Below are 20,865 nucleotides of genomic sequence, written 5' to 3'. Positions count from 1 at the left end.
ACATGTAGAACACATGTTGAAGCTTTTTCAGCGTTTGAGGAAGTATAAGCTTCGTCTGAATCCCAACAAGTGTACATTTGGAGTCTGTTCCGGCAAGCTATTGGGCTTTATCGTTAGTGAAAGAGGTATTGAGGTTGATCCTGCAATGGTCAAAGCAATACAAGAGATGCCCGCGCCCAAAACTGAGAAGCAAGTCCGAGGTTTTCTTGGCCGCTTGAATTACATTTCCAAATTCATATCCCACATGACTGCCACATGTGCGCCGATATTCAAGCTCCTCCGGAAAGATCAATCCCATGATTGGACCGAGGATTGCCAGAAAGCTTTTGATAGTATTAAAGAGTATTTGTCTGAGCCTCCGATCCTGTCTCCGCCTGTGGAAGGGAGACCATTGATCATGTATCTGACAGTTCTTGAAGACTCAATGGGTTGTGTCCTTGGTCAGCAAGACAAATCGGGAAAGAAAGAATATGCAATCTACTATTTGAGCAAGAAGTTCATTGATTGTGAGTCTCGATACTTAATGCTTGAGAAGACATGTTGTGCTTTGGCTTGGGTTGCTAAGCGCTTACGCCAATACATGTTGAATCATACGACTTGGTTGATATCCAAAATGGATCCAATCAAGTACATCTTCGAGAAGCCTGCTTTAACAGGGAGGATTTCCCGTTGGCAGATGTTGTTATCCGAGTATGATATTGAGTATCGAGCTCAGAAGGCTATTAAGGGTAGTATCTTGGCTGACCATTTGTCACATCAGCCGATTGAGGATTATCAGTCCGTTCAGTATGACTTCCCAGATGAGGAGATTCTGTATTTGAAAATGAAAGACTGTGATGAGCCTACGCTCGATGAAGGGCCAGAGCCTGGTTCTCGTTGGAGTATGGTACTTGATGGCGCTATAAGTCAATATGGAAATGGTATTGGGGCAGTGATTATTACTCCTTAGGACACACATTTTCCTTTTACAGCAAGGCTAACTTTCAAATGCACGAATAATGTGGCTGAGTATGAGGCTTGTATTATGGGATTGGAAGAGTGCATTGATCTTAGGATCAAGCATCTCGATGTTTATGGTGATTCGGCCCTCGTTGTTAATCAGATTAAAGGTGAATGGGAAACGAATCAGCCTGGCCTTATTCCATATAGGGATTTAGCGAGGAGGATTTCGACATTCTTTACTGAGGTTGACTTCCATCATATTCCTCGAGATGAGAATCGGATGGCCGATGCTCTTGCTACACTTGCTTCAATGATTGTGGTAAGTCTTTGGAATGAAGTTCCCAATATCATTGTGATGCGCTTCGATTGACCAGCTCATGTATTTGCAGTAGAAGAAGTAAAAGATGATAAGCCATGGTACTGTGACATCAAGTGTTTCCTTCAGAGCCAGATTTACCCGCCTGGGGCATCTGTGAAAGATAAGAAGACTCTGAGGAGATTATCAGGAAGTTTCTACCTCAATGGTGATGTGCTTTATAAGAGAAATTTTGACATGGTGTTGCTTAGATGCGCGGATAGACACGAAGCAGACCTGTTGATGACTGAGGTCCATGAGGGTTAATTTGGTACTCATTCCAATGGACATGCCATTACTAGAAAGATGTTGAGAGCAGGCTACTATTGGCTGACAATGGAGTCTGACTTTGCAAATATGTGAAGAAATGCCATAAGTGTCAGATTTATGCGGATAAGATTCATATTCCTCCTACACTTCTGAATGTGGTTTCATCCCCATGGCCTTTCTCCATGTGGGGAATCGACATGATTGGCATGATAGAGCCGAAAGCGTCTAATGGTCACAGATTTATTCTCGTAGCAATTGATTACTTCACTAAGTGGGTTGAAGCGGCATCATACAAAAACGTGACCAGGTAGGTGGTTGTGAAATTTATCAAGAATCAACTCATATGCCGATATGGTGTGCCAGATAAGATCATTATTGATAATGGATCTAACTTGAACAACAAGATGATGAAAGAGTTGTGTAGCGAGTTCAAGATTGCGCATCATAAGTCTTCTCCTTACAGACCCAAGATGAATGGGGCTGTTGAAGCTGCTAATAAGAATATCAAGAAAATTATACAGAAGATGGTTGTCACGTACAAATATTGGCATGAGATGCTGCCATTTGCTTTACATGGATATCGTACATTTGTCCGCACTTCAATAGGGGCAACCCCTTTTTCTCTTGTATATGGCATGGAGGTTGTGCTCCCAGTAGAGGTGGAGATCCCATTAATGAGAGTCTTGATGGAAGCCAAGTTGACTGATGCTGAATGGGTTCAGAGTCGTTATGACCAGTTGAATTTGATAGAAGAGAAGAGATTGACTGCCATGTGCCACATTCAGTTATATCAGAAAAGGATAAAGAAAGCCTTTGATAAGAAGGTCAAGCCTCGTATGTTCCGAGAAGGTGACCTTGTGCTCAAGAAAGTCTTATCTTTCGCGCCCGATTCCAGGGGCAAGTGGACTCTAAACTATGAAGGTCCACACGTTGTTAAGACAGCCTTTTCAGGTGGTGCATTGATACTAACAACTATGGATGGGGAAGATTTCACTCGTCCTGTAAATTTAGATGCAGTCAAGAAATACTTTTCCTAAATGAATAAAAACAGAATAGCTCGCTAAGTTGAAAACCCGAAAGGGCGACTTAGGCAAAAATGAGCGTCTCGGTGGATTGAAAACCCGAAAGGGCGATCCAGGGAAAAGTTAGAGACATAAAAAAATTGAATATATGTATCCCGCTAGATTGAGTACCTCACCCTTGGGCAATCTAGGCAAAAAAATAGGGATTTTGGCAAGTAACTGCATCTTGACAAAACTGTGTTCTACAACTGACATCCGTCAGAGATTCTTGCTCAGTCATCATCAACCAAAGCTTCAAATACATCGGATTCAGAATTGGGGGAGAAATGGTCATTATGTTCAATGTAGCCTTTTTCCAATATATATCACCAATTTCAAATTTGAAAAGATCTATGGAGTCTTGCCATTTGCAGGCTACCATCCTATCAAATAAATTTGAGCCTTTATCTAATTTTTTGCACTCTTATTTGTTTCTATTCAACAAATGTTTTGCATGTTTTAATTGAAAAAAAATATCATTGTTTTAATCGAATTTTTCATAATTTGTTTTTTTAAAACAAATTGAACATTCACAATGATAAAGGGATACTGAGGATGTCTTCAGTGTTCTCCCAAGGATGGTAAGATTCTTGACAGGGTAAGGCAGTTGTTCATATTCCTGGCATGTTGGTGTCCTCTTCCTCCTGAGCCTTTTGTGGTTTCTTCCCCTAGCGGAGTGTGGGGAAGATTTATTCATCCCTCCTTCTTACAGTAGAGTAGTGATTCTGCCTCCTCAGCAAATGTGATCTCATTATTTGGGATAGTATTTGATGACCCTTGGAAACTTCTGATTTGGTGGTTGTTCCCCACGGAGTTCCCTGATCCTCTCTGATAATTTCCCCAGTAGAGTGTATCCATGGCGGATTTTGATGATCTTCGTCCCCAGCTGGAAGGTTTTGCTCATTCCCCTGCGAAGATCCATGTGGTCCTGGTTTTCTCTCTTGAGATGTAGTACCGGATGTTTGTGTACTTGTTCATTGGACCTGTTTGTGTTAGAAATGTCTGTTTGTCAGCATTCATCATACATAAACCATACATATGCGCATATTGATAACATTCATGTCGCATTTGTTTGACATATATCTTTGTTTTGTTATCTCTTGTTTGAGGGTGTTATGTTCCCCAAGCAGATGTTGGTGGTTGATCTCTCCATATAGGGTCAGCCCCATAAGCAGAAAGTGTTCATCTTTCCTTCCATATTCCCCACTGAGTTATACCCTCGTGGATGATGGTTGCTTCTGTTTCCTCCTAACACAAATATTGGGATGGAGTTCCCCATTGAGTTATATCCTCATCGGGACAAGTTTTGTTTCAGCGTGCCCATCTAGTCTGATCCTAGATTGGCCTCTTTTGGCTGCTTCTTGCACTCCCCTGTGGTGTAAATGAATGATTGCTCAGTAACCAGTAATTATTCATCTTACCCTGGCGGACTCTGTGGCCTTCTACCCTAATACCGGTGGTTATAAGTCCTATTTTTGTGATTCTCTACCTTCATACCGGTAGTTATAAACCCTACTATTTTATCCCCTTGCAGAGTTAACCTTTTGCTCATCCTAACCAATGACGGTTACTTCTCCGTGGTTTTCTACCGAGTATCCAGTAGATGTAATCCCCTCCTTGACGGTTATCTTCATCCAATATTCGGTGCTGATATTCCCTCATCTTTTGGATAATCGCTCTAATCAAGAAATTTATCCCCAGCAAGTCATCTCTCGTCGACCCGTTGTTGTGGGTAACGATGGTTTCTCCCCTGGATTGGTCATCATTATATACCGAGATTCGGTATTCCGATGCCTTTCTTTGTCGGACGATTTATCCTTTATTAACCCAGTAACCGGTTGTGGATAATCTTCCATGCGAGTATATTATCTATGTTCTAACGGTAATAGATGATATATCTCATGCACTCTTTGGTCGAAGCCTCTCGTTCTTCCCTAGTTGAGTAAGATTCGTATCCCTGTTATGGAATCGAATGTCCATCCTATAATTTAGTTTGCTCTTAGCCCTCTTTTGGATGATGAGTGTTTAGGGAATATTCCCCAATTCACGCTTTGTTTGGTCACCTATTATATGCCCAGTAACCGGTATCCCTAGTGTTCCTTCCTCCCTGCTCCCTACTATGACTTTTTTGTCCCCTGCGGAGTCAGATTTTTCTGAGCTGAAGTATACCTTTTTAGGTCTTCCTCAGATGATTTCGGATGTTTGATATCTCTCACCTTTATACCGATCTTAGATATTCATTCTTCCCGAGCATCTTGTTCTCCCACCCTTATACCGGTGTTCAGATCATATGTCTCTTTGAGCTTATTACCCAGTAACCGGTAATACCTCATCCTGTTGCTTCCTCAGAGGAGTTTTTGTTCTGGCTTTCCCCAGCGAGGTCCCTTAGTGGATTCTCCCAGCCTGAGTCCGGATTTTTATCCGAAGTATCCGTTATGGATAATTTCTGTTGTATTGGCATATTCCCCAATACATGCGCCTTTGAGTCAGCTCGGGTCTTTCCATTTATTTCTGCTCCCCAAGCTTTGAGTCGTGACCTGCTCACGCATTTTATTCCTCTTCTATCCTCATGAGAGTCCCCAGAGTCTCTGTCCCATGGAGTAAATTACTCATATGGATTATCAATTTCTCCTGACTTCTTTTCTTTCTTTGTGGACACATATCTCCACAGAATATTACCTTTTGCATACATACATTTGCATCATGAGGTCTCTTAGGGACCAAAATTCGTCTCTTTGTTATTATTTAAGCCCATTCTACCTCGTCGAGATGAAGATTTTAACCTTCACTTCTCTGGCCAGAATGAACTTAAATAGGGGCATCTGTAAGACCCCAATTTTGTCCCTAAGATCCCTCATGGCATCATAACATTGCATTTGCAAAGCCTCAAGGATCATGAGCATCTTGGTTCCCCTTGCCTTTGGATGAGACCTCTTGTGAGTGGTTTGACATCACCAAGCATGCTTGAATTTTATATCATTGCTTTTCTTATTTTGTTTACTAACCAAAAGCACAAAAATATGTCACTAACATCTTTTGTTTGTAGCTTGAGCAATCACAAGGTCAAGAGCTTCTATGATATCATTTGTGCAAAGATATGGTCAAGAGAAGATGAAAGCAAGTATGGCAATGGTTCCCAAAGCTCTCATCCATCAAATATGCCTCCCAAGTATCTCAATTCATCATTTTGATCAAAGCAAGTCAAAGGGTTTGAGGTTTGTTCCCAAGGAAACCCTAATTCATCTGTGTACCAAGTGTGCCTTGCTCATGAAGCAACCTCAACCCATGGTCAAATACAATCAAGGGAAGTTCTTTAATTCATCATTTCATGCATATTTGAACTTATTTGAGTGTCCTCAATCATCAATTCATCAAGATATGAGTTGTGGACTTGAGAAGTGGATCGGTCAATTCATCTGACTATTTTGAAATGCACTGAGACCTATATTTTTATGTGTTGGTCAAATGGAGATGATCCCAAAAGAAAACGTGTTCTTAATGACAATATGAACAACTTTCATGTTCATACAAAATTGATTTGAAGCTTGTAAGGTCATCTCCCATTCCAAGACATTATAGGTCATTTTGACTAAAACCCTAATTTTGGGTCAATCTCCCAAGAACATAACTCATTCATTTTTTATGATTTTTAGGTGGAATCAAATGAATTGGAAATATTATGATGTCTACCTCAAATGTTATGTTGAACAAAATTTCATAATCTCAAAGGAAATACATATGATAATGCAAAACATTATAGGTCACTATGGACCAAATGCATTGAAAGGCAAAAAAGTCCAACTTCAAGTGCCCATAACTCCTTCATCAAAAACCCAAATGATGCAAAATTTAAGTCCATTTTGATTGTCTTGAAAAGATATACAACTTGGATGTTGGAGGTTTTTCCATTTGATGCTTGCATTATCAAAACAGAAGGGCTTGAAGTTGGACCAATTTTGCAAAATTCTCAAAGGCATGTTTTGCACTATGAACTTCATAGCCTGTTTTCATAAATTTCCACATTCCAAATGAGTTTTGGACCAACATAACATTTGTTCCTTATGTCAAGAACTTTCCAAACATTACCCACATGCCTATGTTTCAATTTTTCAAGTGGCATTTTCGAAGAGGTGAAGTTTTGGGCATAATTATGCATAACATGTTGAAACTCATTGCACAAGCCATTACATTGCCAACTACACGTCCATTTCAAATTGTTTGGTCATCAGCATGCAAATGCAATTGAGTTTGGGCCTTCTACATGATCATGCAAGCCCATGCAAAGAATATCCACTTGCCATGCACACGAGGAAACTCACTCATTCAGCCAATTGCAGCTATAAATAGAGATGCATACCTCCATCAAATTTCAACCTAAAGGCGCCTGATATGCTGCACAACTGAATCCATAGCCATTACCAAAGGAACTAGTTCACATTTCATAAATTTTCAGATCTGAAATTCAACTGAATTTGGTTGAATCTCTAGATCTAAAGTTCCTAGACCTTCCTCACATGATCCATTGAACTTCTGTTTCGCAAGAGGAAGCAAGGAAAAGAGATCAAATCTTCACAATCCAAGGTTGTTCATCAACTGGTTTTTTCTTCGAAACTCACTAGCCTTTGATATATTTGCCTGGCCAATGTGTTTTCTGAAGTCCTCACCTGAGAGGCAAGCCAGTGGTGGCTTTGATTTTATGTTTTGATGAATTTCAGTTCATGTACCTGGATTTTCCAACTCTGATTTCTCACTCCATAGAAACTTTGAGTACAATCCAAGGTTACAGGGGTGATGTACATCACCCCAGTTTTCCAATGTCACCGGAATCTTGATGCTCACCGGAGAAGACGGTGGCTCCGGCCACCGTCCCTTTGCCAGATGGATTGTGGACCGTGTGATGGCATCTCCAGATCTAATCTCCACCCTTGGATTTTATGACTTTTTTAAATACCACGTGTTTCTCATTGACTCAAGCCTACCGTGAGCGCGCGCATGTGGAGCGTTTGATCAGCCACGTCAATTAATGAGGCTTGATCAGACGCTCCTGGTTTTTTCTCTTTTCTTAATTTCTGATTTTATTTCTTTTATTTCCTTTATTTTCAAAAATTCATAACTTCTTCATTTTAATCCCAAAAAATATGGGATCAATTGCATTCTTCTCCATTTGAATTCTAGTTTCTAAAAATGATTTTTAATATTTTTTATTTCATCATTTGATATTTTTTATGAATTTTTCTCTTTTCTGGTTATTTTTAATTTATTTTAAATAGTTTTTAATATTCAAATAATACAAATATATTTTCCTAATCTATTTGAATGGTGATGGATATATGAAAAATATTCTAATCAATTTATTAATTGATTTGATATTTATACGAGATTTTGGTTCAATTAGGTATTTTTTATTCATTTTTAATTGATTAAAAATAGTTTCTGACTTTTAAAAATACTGAATTTTTTTGTCAAACTTTGTCTGACCTTGTTGAACTAGGGATAAATCACTTGGACCTTTCAAGGTTGATTTGAAGTGATTTTGAAGTTTGACCTTTCTTTATTATTTTAATTCAAGTTTATTTTAAATATTAAAAAATGCCAAAAATATTTTGTTCATTTCTTGACTTCCAATCTTCATCTCACTTCTGTTTTTGATTGTTTGACCATGATCCTCAATGTCATTGGTCAACACTTGTTGATTGGTATATTTTATTTCATTTAATGCACTTTCTTCTTTCCTTTTCCATTTTCCATTATTATTATTATTCTTCTTCTTTCTTCTTTTTGATCAATGAGTTGAAGGTTTATAAGTTAGCATTGATTAGGGAGGTTTAATCTTCCTTGATTCAAATCTAATTCATCTTGATCAAATGATCAAGTGAATGGCTTTGCATTAAGGATAAGTTACTTCCTAAATCATGCAAAAGACTTAAACCAATACAAGATCAATTCTCTTCTTCTTTTTGGCATGACAAGTTGTTGGAACTTGGTTCACTAATCAAGACTTCTAACTTGTGTTGTTTGCCTACATTATTATTGACCAGCCTCAGATAGTTATGACTTCTACATAAGTCCAATTACGATTGCTTAACATAGCGCTAAATTTGCCTTATGGCACACTAACTACTAACACTAACCATTAACCATAAACATTTACTTTTTGAACTTTACATTTATGCAATTTATTATCCTTGTACATATTATCCATTTGCTTTTTCCCTTTGCTCACTTGAGCACATGTTTATGTTAATGCCATTTGCCTTTTGCTCACTTGAGCGTATAATTGTGTATATGTCTTTTGTGCTTGTGTTTGTCTGTTTATTGTGAACCAAATGCAAGAATTGGACAAAATGGACTTAGACTTTAGGACCTTCCCTATGCAAATTTGGAGTCAAAGAGCAATTAGGCCTCATGCCTTTAGAATGCTTAAAATGTCAAAGAGCAACTAGGCCCCATGCCTTTAGAATGCTTAATGTTGGAGATGACTTTGAAAGGACCATATTCGAAACTCCCTCTTGTCTATTCTCTGATTGTTAATAGAACCTTTTAATGTGTGTGTTTTTGTGCTAGGTGTAGCGGTGTATTCGTCACTATATGATTTATTGATTAAACCATAAGCAAAGCATACAATGAATCGAGTCGCCACCGCACTTTTATTTATCCAAAGGACTGGCTAAAAAGCGAACAAAAGCCTAAGAAGTTTTACGCGTAGAAAACTAATGAAAAGATCAGAGAGTCTGGGTAAGGGGTAAATTACGCAATAGGAAGGTGTTAGGCACCCACTACGTCCTAGGTACTCCTAGGGAGCCCTTTTCACCCTTGTTGTATAAAATTGTTATTTGTTTATGAAATATTTATTGTGCAAACATGATTGGGATGATGAGAAAAGAATATACAATTTTTATTGTTTTTGTGTTCGAACGGATGAACCCGTTGCCTACGTACCTTCCATCAAAGGTAAGGATCAAAACGCCGTAGTTCGGCTAAAAGATTTTCAAAAGTTAGTGGATTCAATTTTAAACACAAGCCCTAAGGTCTTACGTTATCCACGGGAGAAAACTCAACCTTATACAAACAACAAGTCCACCATGTGAGAAAAGCTTCAACTTGCTAGTGAGGGGTTAACCCTATAATAAGCAAGGAAGACTTACAATTCAATCAACTAAGGACAAATAGGTGAGATTAACATCAACCAACTAGGATAAATCAAACCTATGGCTAATGTATGAAAACTTAACAAGAATGGACAAAGCCACAAAACAATTGAATGGGTGAAGTTAATTGATTATGATTATTCACAAAAGGAGGGTCAAAGTATGATTAAGATTGATTCAAAAGAAGTATTATGAAATGGGGTTTGAAAAAGTCAAGGACTTGGGGTCCAGGTTTTTAATTTAAAAGCATGAAGATGTTTGCACCTCTTGAAGATGGAGTGTAAAACTTCCTAGAAGGTTCACCTCTTGAAATCATATAAGAGATGATTCAAGTGTGTCCTTTGGGATAGGCAATAAGCAATAATAAACAAGCAAAGCAAAAGAGGAAAGTCAACAAAAGCGGATACCGGATGCCAATCACTGGACTTATACCAATCTCCTAAAACAGAACTGGATATCAGAGGCCACTCTATGGACTTATACCAATCTCCTCAACAAAGAAATAAAAAGTGGATACCGGATGCCAATCTATCTGGACTTATACCAATCTCCAACAACAAAGCAAACACTTGGATGTGAGATGCCAATCTATCTGGGCTTACTCTAACCTCCAACATATGATCATAGGAAAACAAATGCCAAATTACATGGACTTACAATTGTCTCCTCACATGAATCAAACAAATGCATCAAGCAAAGAGAAGATGAGTGGCCAATGAAATGGTCTTATACTCACTTCCATATCATAGGAACAATGGCCAATAAATGGCCTTACAATTGTCCTCCATGGGCAAACAACAAAGATATGTCACAAAGACAAATGAAATGATCATGCACTAATGAGCAATTAATGATGATAAATGCACAAAGCATACAAGCAAACATGTACAAATGAACTAAGTAATCAATCAATCAAAGTCATTCAGCACACACTATAACCAAGCAATAAGGCTCATACAAAGGGTGGGAATTGAAGCCAACTGGAATAGGGTTAATGGTGCTCTTAACCTTGACATTGAGAGCCAAGGTGAAGCAGATGAAAGGATATGAGGGGTGTGCCTCATGCTCTTATCCCTGGTCAGGGAGAGCTTCAAATGATAGAAGGTGTGGGAGTTCAGAAAGTAGGAACTCTCTCCACAAGTTAAACTCTATAGATCTTGGGTTTTTACTCACTATGCATCAACACATGTGGTGTGAGCAAGGTGAGTGACTCACAGAATAGTAGGAGATAGGCTACATATCTCTTTTGTCTACCAATTGCCTTATTCAAAGGACTTTTCCTGCTTGGGACAAAAGTAAACAAGCACAAACATTGCCTCTTAAGGAGGACTTCAGACAGTTGCCTGGCCAAGTAACAGGCCAGGTCTTCCAGACTACATGAAGAAAAGAGATTCTACCTCAATGCAAATGCTATCAAGCAAAGCAATGCAAGTTCTCAAAGAACTATTAGCAACTAAAGGTACCTGAAATCAATCAAATAGAATCAGTATACAACTCAAATACAAAACCAATATAAGATAAGGATCAACAGTCAACACAATCAGTCAAATGTGCAATGCACATAGCTCAAAGCATATGAGCTAAGCATCCTACAAAACAAACAAGTTAGTTCATGATAATCAATCAAACTCAAGCAACTTGCATAAGTCTCCTTAAGGCATTTGCTTCTTAACCTGAAAAGCAAACTTAAACATGAGAAACAAGACCACTAGGACAAGCCTAGGGTCAAAAAGAGATAAGAAATCCAAAACAGCAAGTGAAAGATATCCAAAATCAAGTTCAAACAATTAAGAAACAAACCCAAGTGTTTTCATGTTCATATCATTCATCATTATCATTTCACAAACAAATTAGGTCAAGGCATGTCATATAGAACCTCAAAGAAGTCAACAGAAAGATTCAAGTCAAATCCAATCACAAATATTTCAAAAAATTCTCAAATAACTCATGATCAAACATCATCCATAACATGATAAGCATACCAAATTTCAGCTCATTTGGATCAAAGTAAATAGGTCAATGAAAATCAGAAAGTCAAAGCATGTTCAAGCAAACTCATACAAAGCATCAAAACATGCACCAACTTCAATAAATCATAAAACAGTGACAACACATGATAAATGAATGGGACTAAAACCATGACAAACTTTAAGATGTCTGAAATTCACATGTCAAATTTCAAGTCCATCCAATTAAGCATGAGGATTTCACAAATCAAATGAGAACATGTATCACAAAAAGTCAACAAATGACCAAACAGGGGAGAAAATTCCAATCAAATAGGAAATGCCATCAATAATTCCAGAAAAATTCACATGTATTCGCAACATCCATAAGTATCTTCATGCAAAAACCCAGACCATTTTGAGTTCAATAAGCATGGTAATTAAAATCATGAAGTTGGACATGAATGGTGTGACACAAATTGTCACACCTCTATTCAAAAAATCATATCTCATCAACCAGCAATGATAAATTCACAAACTCTACACCAAAATCACCATAAACATGTCTAGTTTAAGCACAAAAAATTCCAGCCTCATTGGATTAAGTATCATCATTTCACAAGCAAAATGGCATGGCATACACAAAATGGACAACATGAACAAACCCTAGCACATTTAAAAATCCACACGTGCAAAAATTCTGGAAAAATCATCATAATAAACTAGAGATCATGAGGAGCATTTCACAAAAAATCCCATCAAATTTGGATTAAAATTGAAGAACTTATGAATTTTCTAAGTTTGCCAAACCAAATGAAATAATAATTGAAAAAGAAAATGATTTAAATGAATAATAAAACCGGCCGTGGCATTTTGGTAAATATTGGACTCACTAAGTGAAACGCCGCATTTCACTTAGTGAGGTGGCGTCCAGGGATTCGCTTCATGGCAATGGAATAGTGACTGCATGCAAAAAAGAAAAATTCCAGCAACCAAAACACGTTTTCTGGGTTTAAGAAATTAGGGTTTATCGCCACTGTTCATCATCATCATCTCCAGATTTCAGTAAGAACGAAATGCAACAAAAATCAAAAATCGACATACCATTGTGTTCATCTAACAGAGTACATCAACATTCCAACATTAATTTTCATTAACTCATGCTAACAAGGATGAATCGAGCACAAACACATTTAACCAACAAACTTCAAAACAGTGTTTCTCTCTCAATAATCAACCATTTTCCACGATTTAAGTTTCATTGTACTCAGCATGAAAGGGTCTTTAATAAGCATATCAACATTTCAAGAATGGTTAGGTTTGAAATTTTACCTAGCTTGAAGAACAGTGTTGGAATGGTGATTTTCTGGCCACAACAAGCTGAAACAGATGCACAATAATGTTTGTATTGGTGAATGGAAGGAGAACTTGAAGCTCAGCTAGCACGATTCAGCTCCAAATTCAAACTGCCATGTGAGAAGCTCAATGGAACAGTGGTACTTTGATGCTTTACAGTTATGAAATGGTGCTTGCAATGGCTTCCAAAAGGTTGGTAGATGATGAAACAAAGCTCAGGAACACGAGTTCTTTGAAGGTTTTCAGAAAAAGGTTCAGATGAAGAATTCAGTGTTTTGAGAGAAAATCAAGTTTTGATCTGGTTTGTGAATAGTGGCTAGGGTTTTTGCAGTCAGAAATGAAGCATATATACTCTGTTTAATGATGCATAAGATTGGTTAAGGAAGTGGTAATTGAAATTAACTTAAATGGAAATGTTTTGGCCAATTAGTGAAATTAACTCAAATTGCATGTGCATGTGCTACAGTGCGAAAATTGGGCTTAGACATATCCAAAACATGATTTCTGAACATTGGCAAATGGTAAAAAGTGTAGGAAATGGTTAATTTGAAAGTCCACTTTTTCACCTCCCTCATTTTAAATTCAAGCCACTTGAAAAAGGCCATTTTGATTGGTTGATTTTTGGTGAATTGTGATGAAGGATTTGGATAGAGCACATCAAATATGACTTGTAGCAAAAAACCTCACTCAATTTGGCCAAATGGTTTGAAAGTTATCTCACTTTGAAGTTCAAAAATTTTTGAGAATGATTTGATCATAACTTGCCAACCATAAATGAGAAATGAGTGTTCTTGGACTTTTTGGAAATGGGAGAACAATATCTTCAACTTTCATGTTGGACAAAAATTCATTTGAAGCTTGTATGATGATGTAAATTTGAGGAGAAGAATTTTCCATTTTTGGCAAATTCCAATTACAGGTCAACTTTCTATTTTTGGAAATTTCTCATCTGACCCCAAATTCTTCACTTTGGATGCTTGACATGTTATATGAGGCTTATATGGACATGAATGAGACCTCTCAAACCAATTCCCACCATCAAATCACTGATTAAATGCACAGTTGACCACAGTTGACTTTGCTAGAGTTTTGGTTGACTGAACCATGTTCTGATGACTTCCAAGACCCTACCACTTGATATCTTGATTCAAAATGATGTCACAACTCATATGAACTCTTGATGAATGATCATGGTGCCCAAATTATTCAAGAATGGCCACCATCCACTGCTCAATGACTGCTTTGACTGTTTTGACCTAGCTGGCTTCATCTGCAAGTAACATGGTTAGATGACAATATTTTTGTACTTTTGGTTAATAGACAGATGAAAAGCAATGATATACAAATGCAAAACATGCTTGGTGATCAAGAACCAAACTCACAAGATAACCCACCCACTAGGAGGGAAGCAAAGGTGTACAAAGATCCTTGAGGCAATGATATGGTATGATATGATGCCATGAGGGATCTTAGGGACAAAATTGGGGTCTTACACTAGGGATTCCAATATTGAGCCAAATTGAGGAACCATTACCATGAGCTTCTAAGAGAGAGGGATCCAAGATACCTTGAGGAACTTTCCAAGAGCTTCATTTGATTATTGATTGCTTGAGTTTATGCTTGTGTGATTGCTTATTCCAAAGGATGGGAGCTACTTGGATCATCAATATGATCTCAAGAAAGGAACTCCATTGTGGTTTTATTTTTTATCCCTCACCCCTTGTGTGTTTAGGATTTAGCCTTTCTTCTTCTTCCCTCCACTCTAACCCAAGCCAAAACTTTTTGAGCAAACATTTAACACTTGTTTTCAACATTAGAAACCTAAGCCTTATGCTTTTGATTTTCAAACTTTTCTTTTCATAACACTTATTTTGAATTGAATCTAAGTTAACTTTGACCATATTCTGTAAATACTTTTCATTGGTAAATACCACTCATTCAAATACTTTTTGTGGTTTCAGTGGCCACCTTATTAATCAATTTTTTTCGTAACCTTTAGCTATTAGGTTTGAGTTATCCTTGAGGTAGATGTAATACTCACCCATATCCTTAGTGATGGACAATGAGTCTTCCATGCTTATTATAGGGTTAACCCCTCACTAGCATGTTGAAGCTATCCTCACATGGTAGATTTGTGGTTTTAGGTTGAGTTTTCTCCCTTGGATAACAAAAGACCTTAAGGCTTTTGGACCAATCAATTCACCAACTCATTTTTGAGATTTTAACCCCGAACTACGAGGTTTTGATCCTAATCTTTTTTAAGATGGTACGTAGGCAATGGGTTTATCCATCCAAACACAAAATGTAAATAACTTATACATTCTCTTCTCACCCCTTCAATCATGTTTGCACAAACAAATTTTCACAAAATACCAACCTTACAACCAATGTGAAAAGGGCTCCCTAGGAGTACCTAGGACGTTTTGGGTGCCTAACACCTTCCCATTACATAACCAACCCTCTTACCCAGATCTCTAACTTTTTTACTAGTTTTTTAGTTGATAAAACTTTTAGGTTTTTCTTCGCTTTCTAACCATTCCTTTGGATAAATAAAAGTGTTGTGGCGACTCGACTTGTATGATTTACCTTGGATTTAGTCAATATCTCTAATGGTAACTAATACCCCGCTACACAAGGGAAATTGAGGGTCTCAATCGCAACGAGGGCGAGAGAAAAGAATCGCAACAAGGGCGAAAGCAAGAAAGGATTAGTTGTTAGTCGTCAGTCAAACTCGGCAAGACATCGCGTCTCGTGCCTACGTATCTCATCTGAACATGAGAATCAGAGTTGTCGTAGTTCGGCTAACTAGGGGTTAAGGATTGCCATATGAACATGGACTTACAAAAGAGGACACTAGCTGTGTCAAAGGAGGGTGGGCAGTGTGTTCAACGTCCTAGCAGTAGGTGTCGCAGCTCGCTGAATCGAGTCTTAGGCAGTTACCTCTTTGCAATAGAACGGACTGACATGCCACAAGATCGAAGACGCACGGAAGGTCTAAAAGTGGGGAAGCTCTGCCCTAGAGTTGTCATGAAATATGGACCTATGTGTTAGGATTTACAAATGGGAACATCTACCTAATGTTAGCATGCAAAGAATAAGGGAATTCTACCTATGTTATCATACAAAGGGTTCTACCTAACGGGTGCTACCTAAACGGAACAAGAGTCGACGGATGGAGCGCGGAGAGGAATTACGGATAAGGGTAGATGGCGATGCCGAAGGCAATCGACTTACAGGTAGATGGCGATGCCTGAGGAAATCGACTTACAAGAGGATGGATGAATGCGTGCTGGTTCTGTTATGTTTTAAAAACGATTACTCGACGTTGGATCGAGCTTTTGATCTTATTTTGAAATGGTTATCGGATGTTCGTTTTAATTCTTGTATTAACAGGTGACTAAAGAAATAAAGAAATAAATATTATACACTTTATGGGAGAGGGGTACATTTGTTATGAATGGGGATTGTTCATGGCAAATAAACAATAAGAATATATGCCTCATACATCATACAAGTAGGCAACAGTTATCAATCAGATCGGATAAATAAACAATATATAATCAAACAAAAGAATCAAATAATGGAGCATTTAAACAATGCATGGGAGTCTGAACATGTTAAATAATCAAGCAATAGAAAGCATGAATGAGAGAAACAAGTATAATGAAATAATCAAACAGATGAAAATATGCACACGGAGGGTCCACCGAATAATTCAATCAGGAAATGGGGTAAGGACCAAATAAAATCAAGGTAAAAGGCCTCTAATACATGGAATATGAGATGAACAAGGGATGATCGAAATATCTCTTCAATTGCCATAAGCAATCCCTAAGTCAAACATCGATCATAAAGAAGTTAACTGAAAATTCAAGTCAACTTAAAAAATAACAAATAAATATAAAATTAATCAAGAAAATTATGAAAAATTAAACTAAATAAGGTGGGGTTAGGACATCATCATCCCCCAAAAAGATTTTAAAAATAATGAAAATTGGCACGTGAATTAATTAAAACAAAACATAGGTCAAACCAAAAGTCAATTAATAAGACCAGGTTAGAAATAAATCAAGAATAAATAGTAAATTAATCAAGAAAATTATGAAAAATTAAAATAAATAAGGTGGGGTCAGGACATCATCATCCCCCAAAAATATTTTAAAAATAATGAAAATTGGCACGTGAATTAATTAAAACAAAACATATGTCAAACCAAAAGTCAATTAATAAGACTAGGTTAGAAATAAATCAAGAATAAATTGTAAATTAATCAAGAAAATCATGAAAAATTAAACTAAATAAGGTGGGGTCAGGATATCATCATCCCCCAAAAAGATTTTAAAAATAATGAAAATTGGTAGGTGAATTAATTAAAATAAAACAGAAGTCAAATTAAAAGTCAACCAACCAAACTAGGTCAAAAATAAATCCAAACTAAATTAAAAATGTGAAATAAAATTCAAAGAAAAGGTCAGGTTTACCATGAGATAGTGGTCAATCTTCATCCCAAAAATCAAATGCTAACAATAATTTTAAGTCATAAAAATAAAATCAATAAAAAAAGTGTGTTAAAATGGACCATTTAGAATAAATAATTAAAATAAAATATTAATATTAAAAAAATATGAAAATAAAAATTATATAAAATTAAATAAAATGTTAAGAAAAGTGAAAAATATTTTTGGGTAATTTTATGGACGAAGAAAATATTTTAAATAAGAAAAAGAAATATGAAAATGGAAGGATTAATGGTGATGAACATGGTAAGCAAGCATATATATATCAAAACATGGTCATGGAAGAGATGATTACCTAATGGAAAATAGAAGTGGAATGGAATTTGATATGTGATTAAGCTTTGCCTCCTTGCCACGAAATTCCAATGCTCCTTTAGGGTTAGGGTTTCAGCTTCTTAAATAGGGTGGATTAGGTGTTCTCATGGGCTTTTTAATAAGTGATTTATCCATAAGAATAAAAGTGTGAAGTGAGGTGTAAAATGTTGTTATTTTGGGCCAAACTTAAGTGAATGGATGTCAAATGCATGGCCAAAATAGGTAAAAAAACGTGATTGGTTTGTGCAGCATGCTTAGAAAATCTGATTGGGCCAACCAGGCCCAAAATCTGCCTAGAAAATCAAGTGATGGTGCCCACTTTAAATGAATGTATCTCTCAAACCATGGATCCAAATGAGATGATTCCAAAAGGATGTGAAAGAGGACATGGCAAGGTACAATTTTTGTGAAGAAATTATTTTCAAATAATGCCTTGAAGTGCAAGAAAACTGGCCATGAAATCTTGACAAATTTTGAAGATTTTGGAGTTAGAAATTTTTCTAAGTGTCCTAAACAAATGTCTCACTTTGACTAAGCATAACTTTCTCAATTCTAATCCTAATGGAGCAAACTTTATATATCTATAAAGCTTGGAACAAGAGGAACAACTTTCAAGTTGGAGAAACTTTCAAATGGAGCTTTTACCTTGACGTAAAATGGGCTTAAAGTGAGTGCAACGATCATGAAAACTTGCCCTAAATGGAAAGTCAACCATTTCCAAATTAAGTAACTTTTCCAATTCCTGATTAAATGATGAATTTATGATCCAACCTTGATCAAATTTCACATGTAGGACCCCCTAGGCATGGATTTTGAGATTCCACTCTCAAAATGTCAGGAGTTGACTTTTCTGGCCCCACAATTCACTTTTCCCAAACTGTCTGATTCCCGATTCCATTGATCAATTAAAGCACTTCTAGCTCAAATAAAGAGCTGATTTTTTGTATGTAGACCCTTGTGGACATATGGAGGGCCATGGAAAATAGTTTCACCCAAAGAATCAAAAATAAATTGATTTTATACCAAACCCTAGTTTAGGGCAAAATTGATCAGGAATTGATTGCATTGTTTGCCAATGGATCTTTCTGAGATAATTGTGAATCTTCCTAGGCCAAGATGCCTCTCTAATCATGACATGGGTGAGCTCCTCTACTTACAACCAAACATTGCCTGTTGTAGGTAGCCATGAAACCCTAATTTCTGATTAAATCCAGATGAACACTCTAATAGCTTTGAATCCTTCACTAATGAACTGAGGACCATAATAAGATACGTGGACCCCCCTGAGACCCTTGAGACTTGTATACTTAGAAAATGAAGTCCAATTCTCAATCTTGCTTTGTGTGGGCTCCTTCTGTTAAGGAGTGACCGATCAAAACCTGATCTCCATGTCACTAATACAATATGCAATGAGTATGACCTAATATGATGCTAATGAAGTGTAAAACATAATCCCATGCTTCCAGGAAAAATGAAGGGTAAATTTTTGGGTATTACAGAAGGCTCTCTTGATTAGCCATTTATCTTACTTTTCCTACATGGATGCTGAGGATGAGGTTGGGACTCTGTTCCAAGCCTTATCTATTGTTGAGCCTTCAAGGAAAGGACCTTCTTCGTTTGCTTCCTATAATGATGTAAAGTTGGCCATTGAGCATGGCGCAACTACTGGTTTAGGACAAGTGATTAAGCTAGAAGATAATAAATCCCGGGCTGGCATATGATACTCTTCAGGCATTTCCAACGAGCGTGGGCTGTTCCAAAGTGGAGGTTTCATCCACACTGTTGAAGACCAAGAGGCTGCTGCCATAGTGGAAGATGATGAAGAGGAAGATTCTGGAAACTTTGTCATTCCTTGAGGAATCTGCTATAATTGGGTCGCTGTCGATGTTCCAACAGTTATCCACAATTCCAACAGTTATCCACAATGATATTCATTCAAAAATTACATGTTAAATGTTTGTTTTTTCAAATTATTTTCCCTTTTTGCTTTTTGCATGAAATTGGTGATCACCATAAAACCCTAAAAAAGAGAATAAAGTTAATCTTTTCATTTGCATAATGATTTTCCTTGCTTGAATTTTGAAATCTCTTTTATATCCAAAATCATTATGCAGGTTGAACAAACCCATTGAACATAATGATCTAATGCCATCTCCCCACATTGAATTCCATATATTTGAGGCTGAAGAAGATGATGTTGAAGAGATTCTTGATGAGATTACCCGTCTACTTGAACGCGAGGAGAAGATCATTCAGTCGCATCTTGAGAATCTGGAAACAGTCAACTTGGGGTCTGAAGACTGCATTGGTGAAGTGAAGATTGGGAACTCCTTGAAGATTCTGTAAAGAAGGGGTTGATTGAGTTGCTATGAGAATATATCGACGTCTTCACCTGGTCGTATGAAGATATGCCTGGTATAGATACTGATATCGTGCAACATTTCCTGCCTTTGAAGCCTGAGTGTGTGCCTGTGAAACAAAAGCTCAGAAGAACTCATCCTGATATGGCAGTGAAGATAAAAGAAGAAGTTCATAAACAAATTGATGCGGGGTTTCTGGTGACTTCTATATATTCTCAATGGGTGGCCAATATTGTGCCCATGCCTAAGAAAGATGGAAAAGTCCGAATGTGTGTGGACTATCGAGACATGAATAAAGCTAGTCCGAAAGATGATTTTCCTCTACCACATATTGATATGTTGGTAGATAATACAGCTAAATTCAATGTCTTCTCATTTATGGACGGATTTTCTGGTTATAATCAGATTAAAATGGCACCCGAGGATATGGAGAAGACAAAATTCATCACACCTTGGGGAATATTCTGTTATCGAGTGATGCCCTTCAGTTTGAAGAACGCCGGAGCCACGTATCAACGAGCTATGACTACCTTGTTTCATGATATGATGCACAAGAAGATCAAGGTATATGTTGATGATATGATTGTGAAGTCGA

This window comes from Lathyrus oleraceus, chromosome 2 (assembly GCF_024323335.1).
Source record: "Lathyrus oleraceus cultivar Zhongwan6 chromosome 2, CAAS_Psat_ZW6_1.0, whole genome shotgun sequence".
NCBI lineage: Eukaryota > Viridiplantae > Streptophyta > Magnoliopsida > Fabales > Fabaceae > Lathyrus > Lathyrus oleraceus.
The sequence above is the reverse complement of the archived record's forward strand: the minus strand, read 5'-3'. Positions refer to the sequence as shown.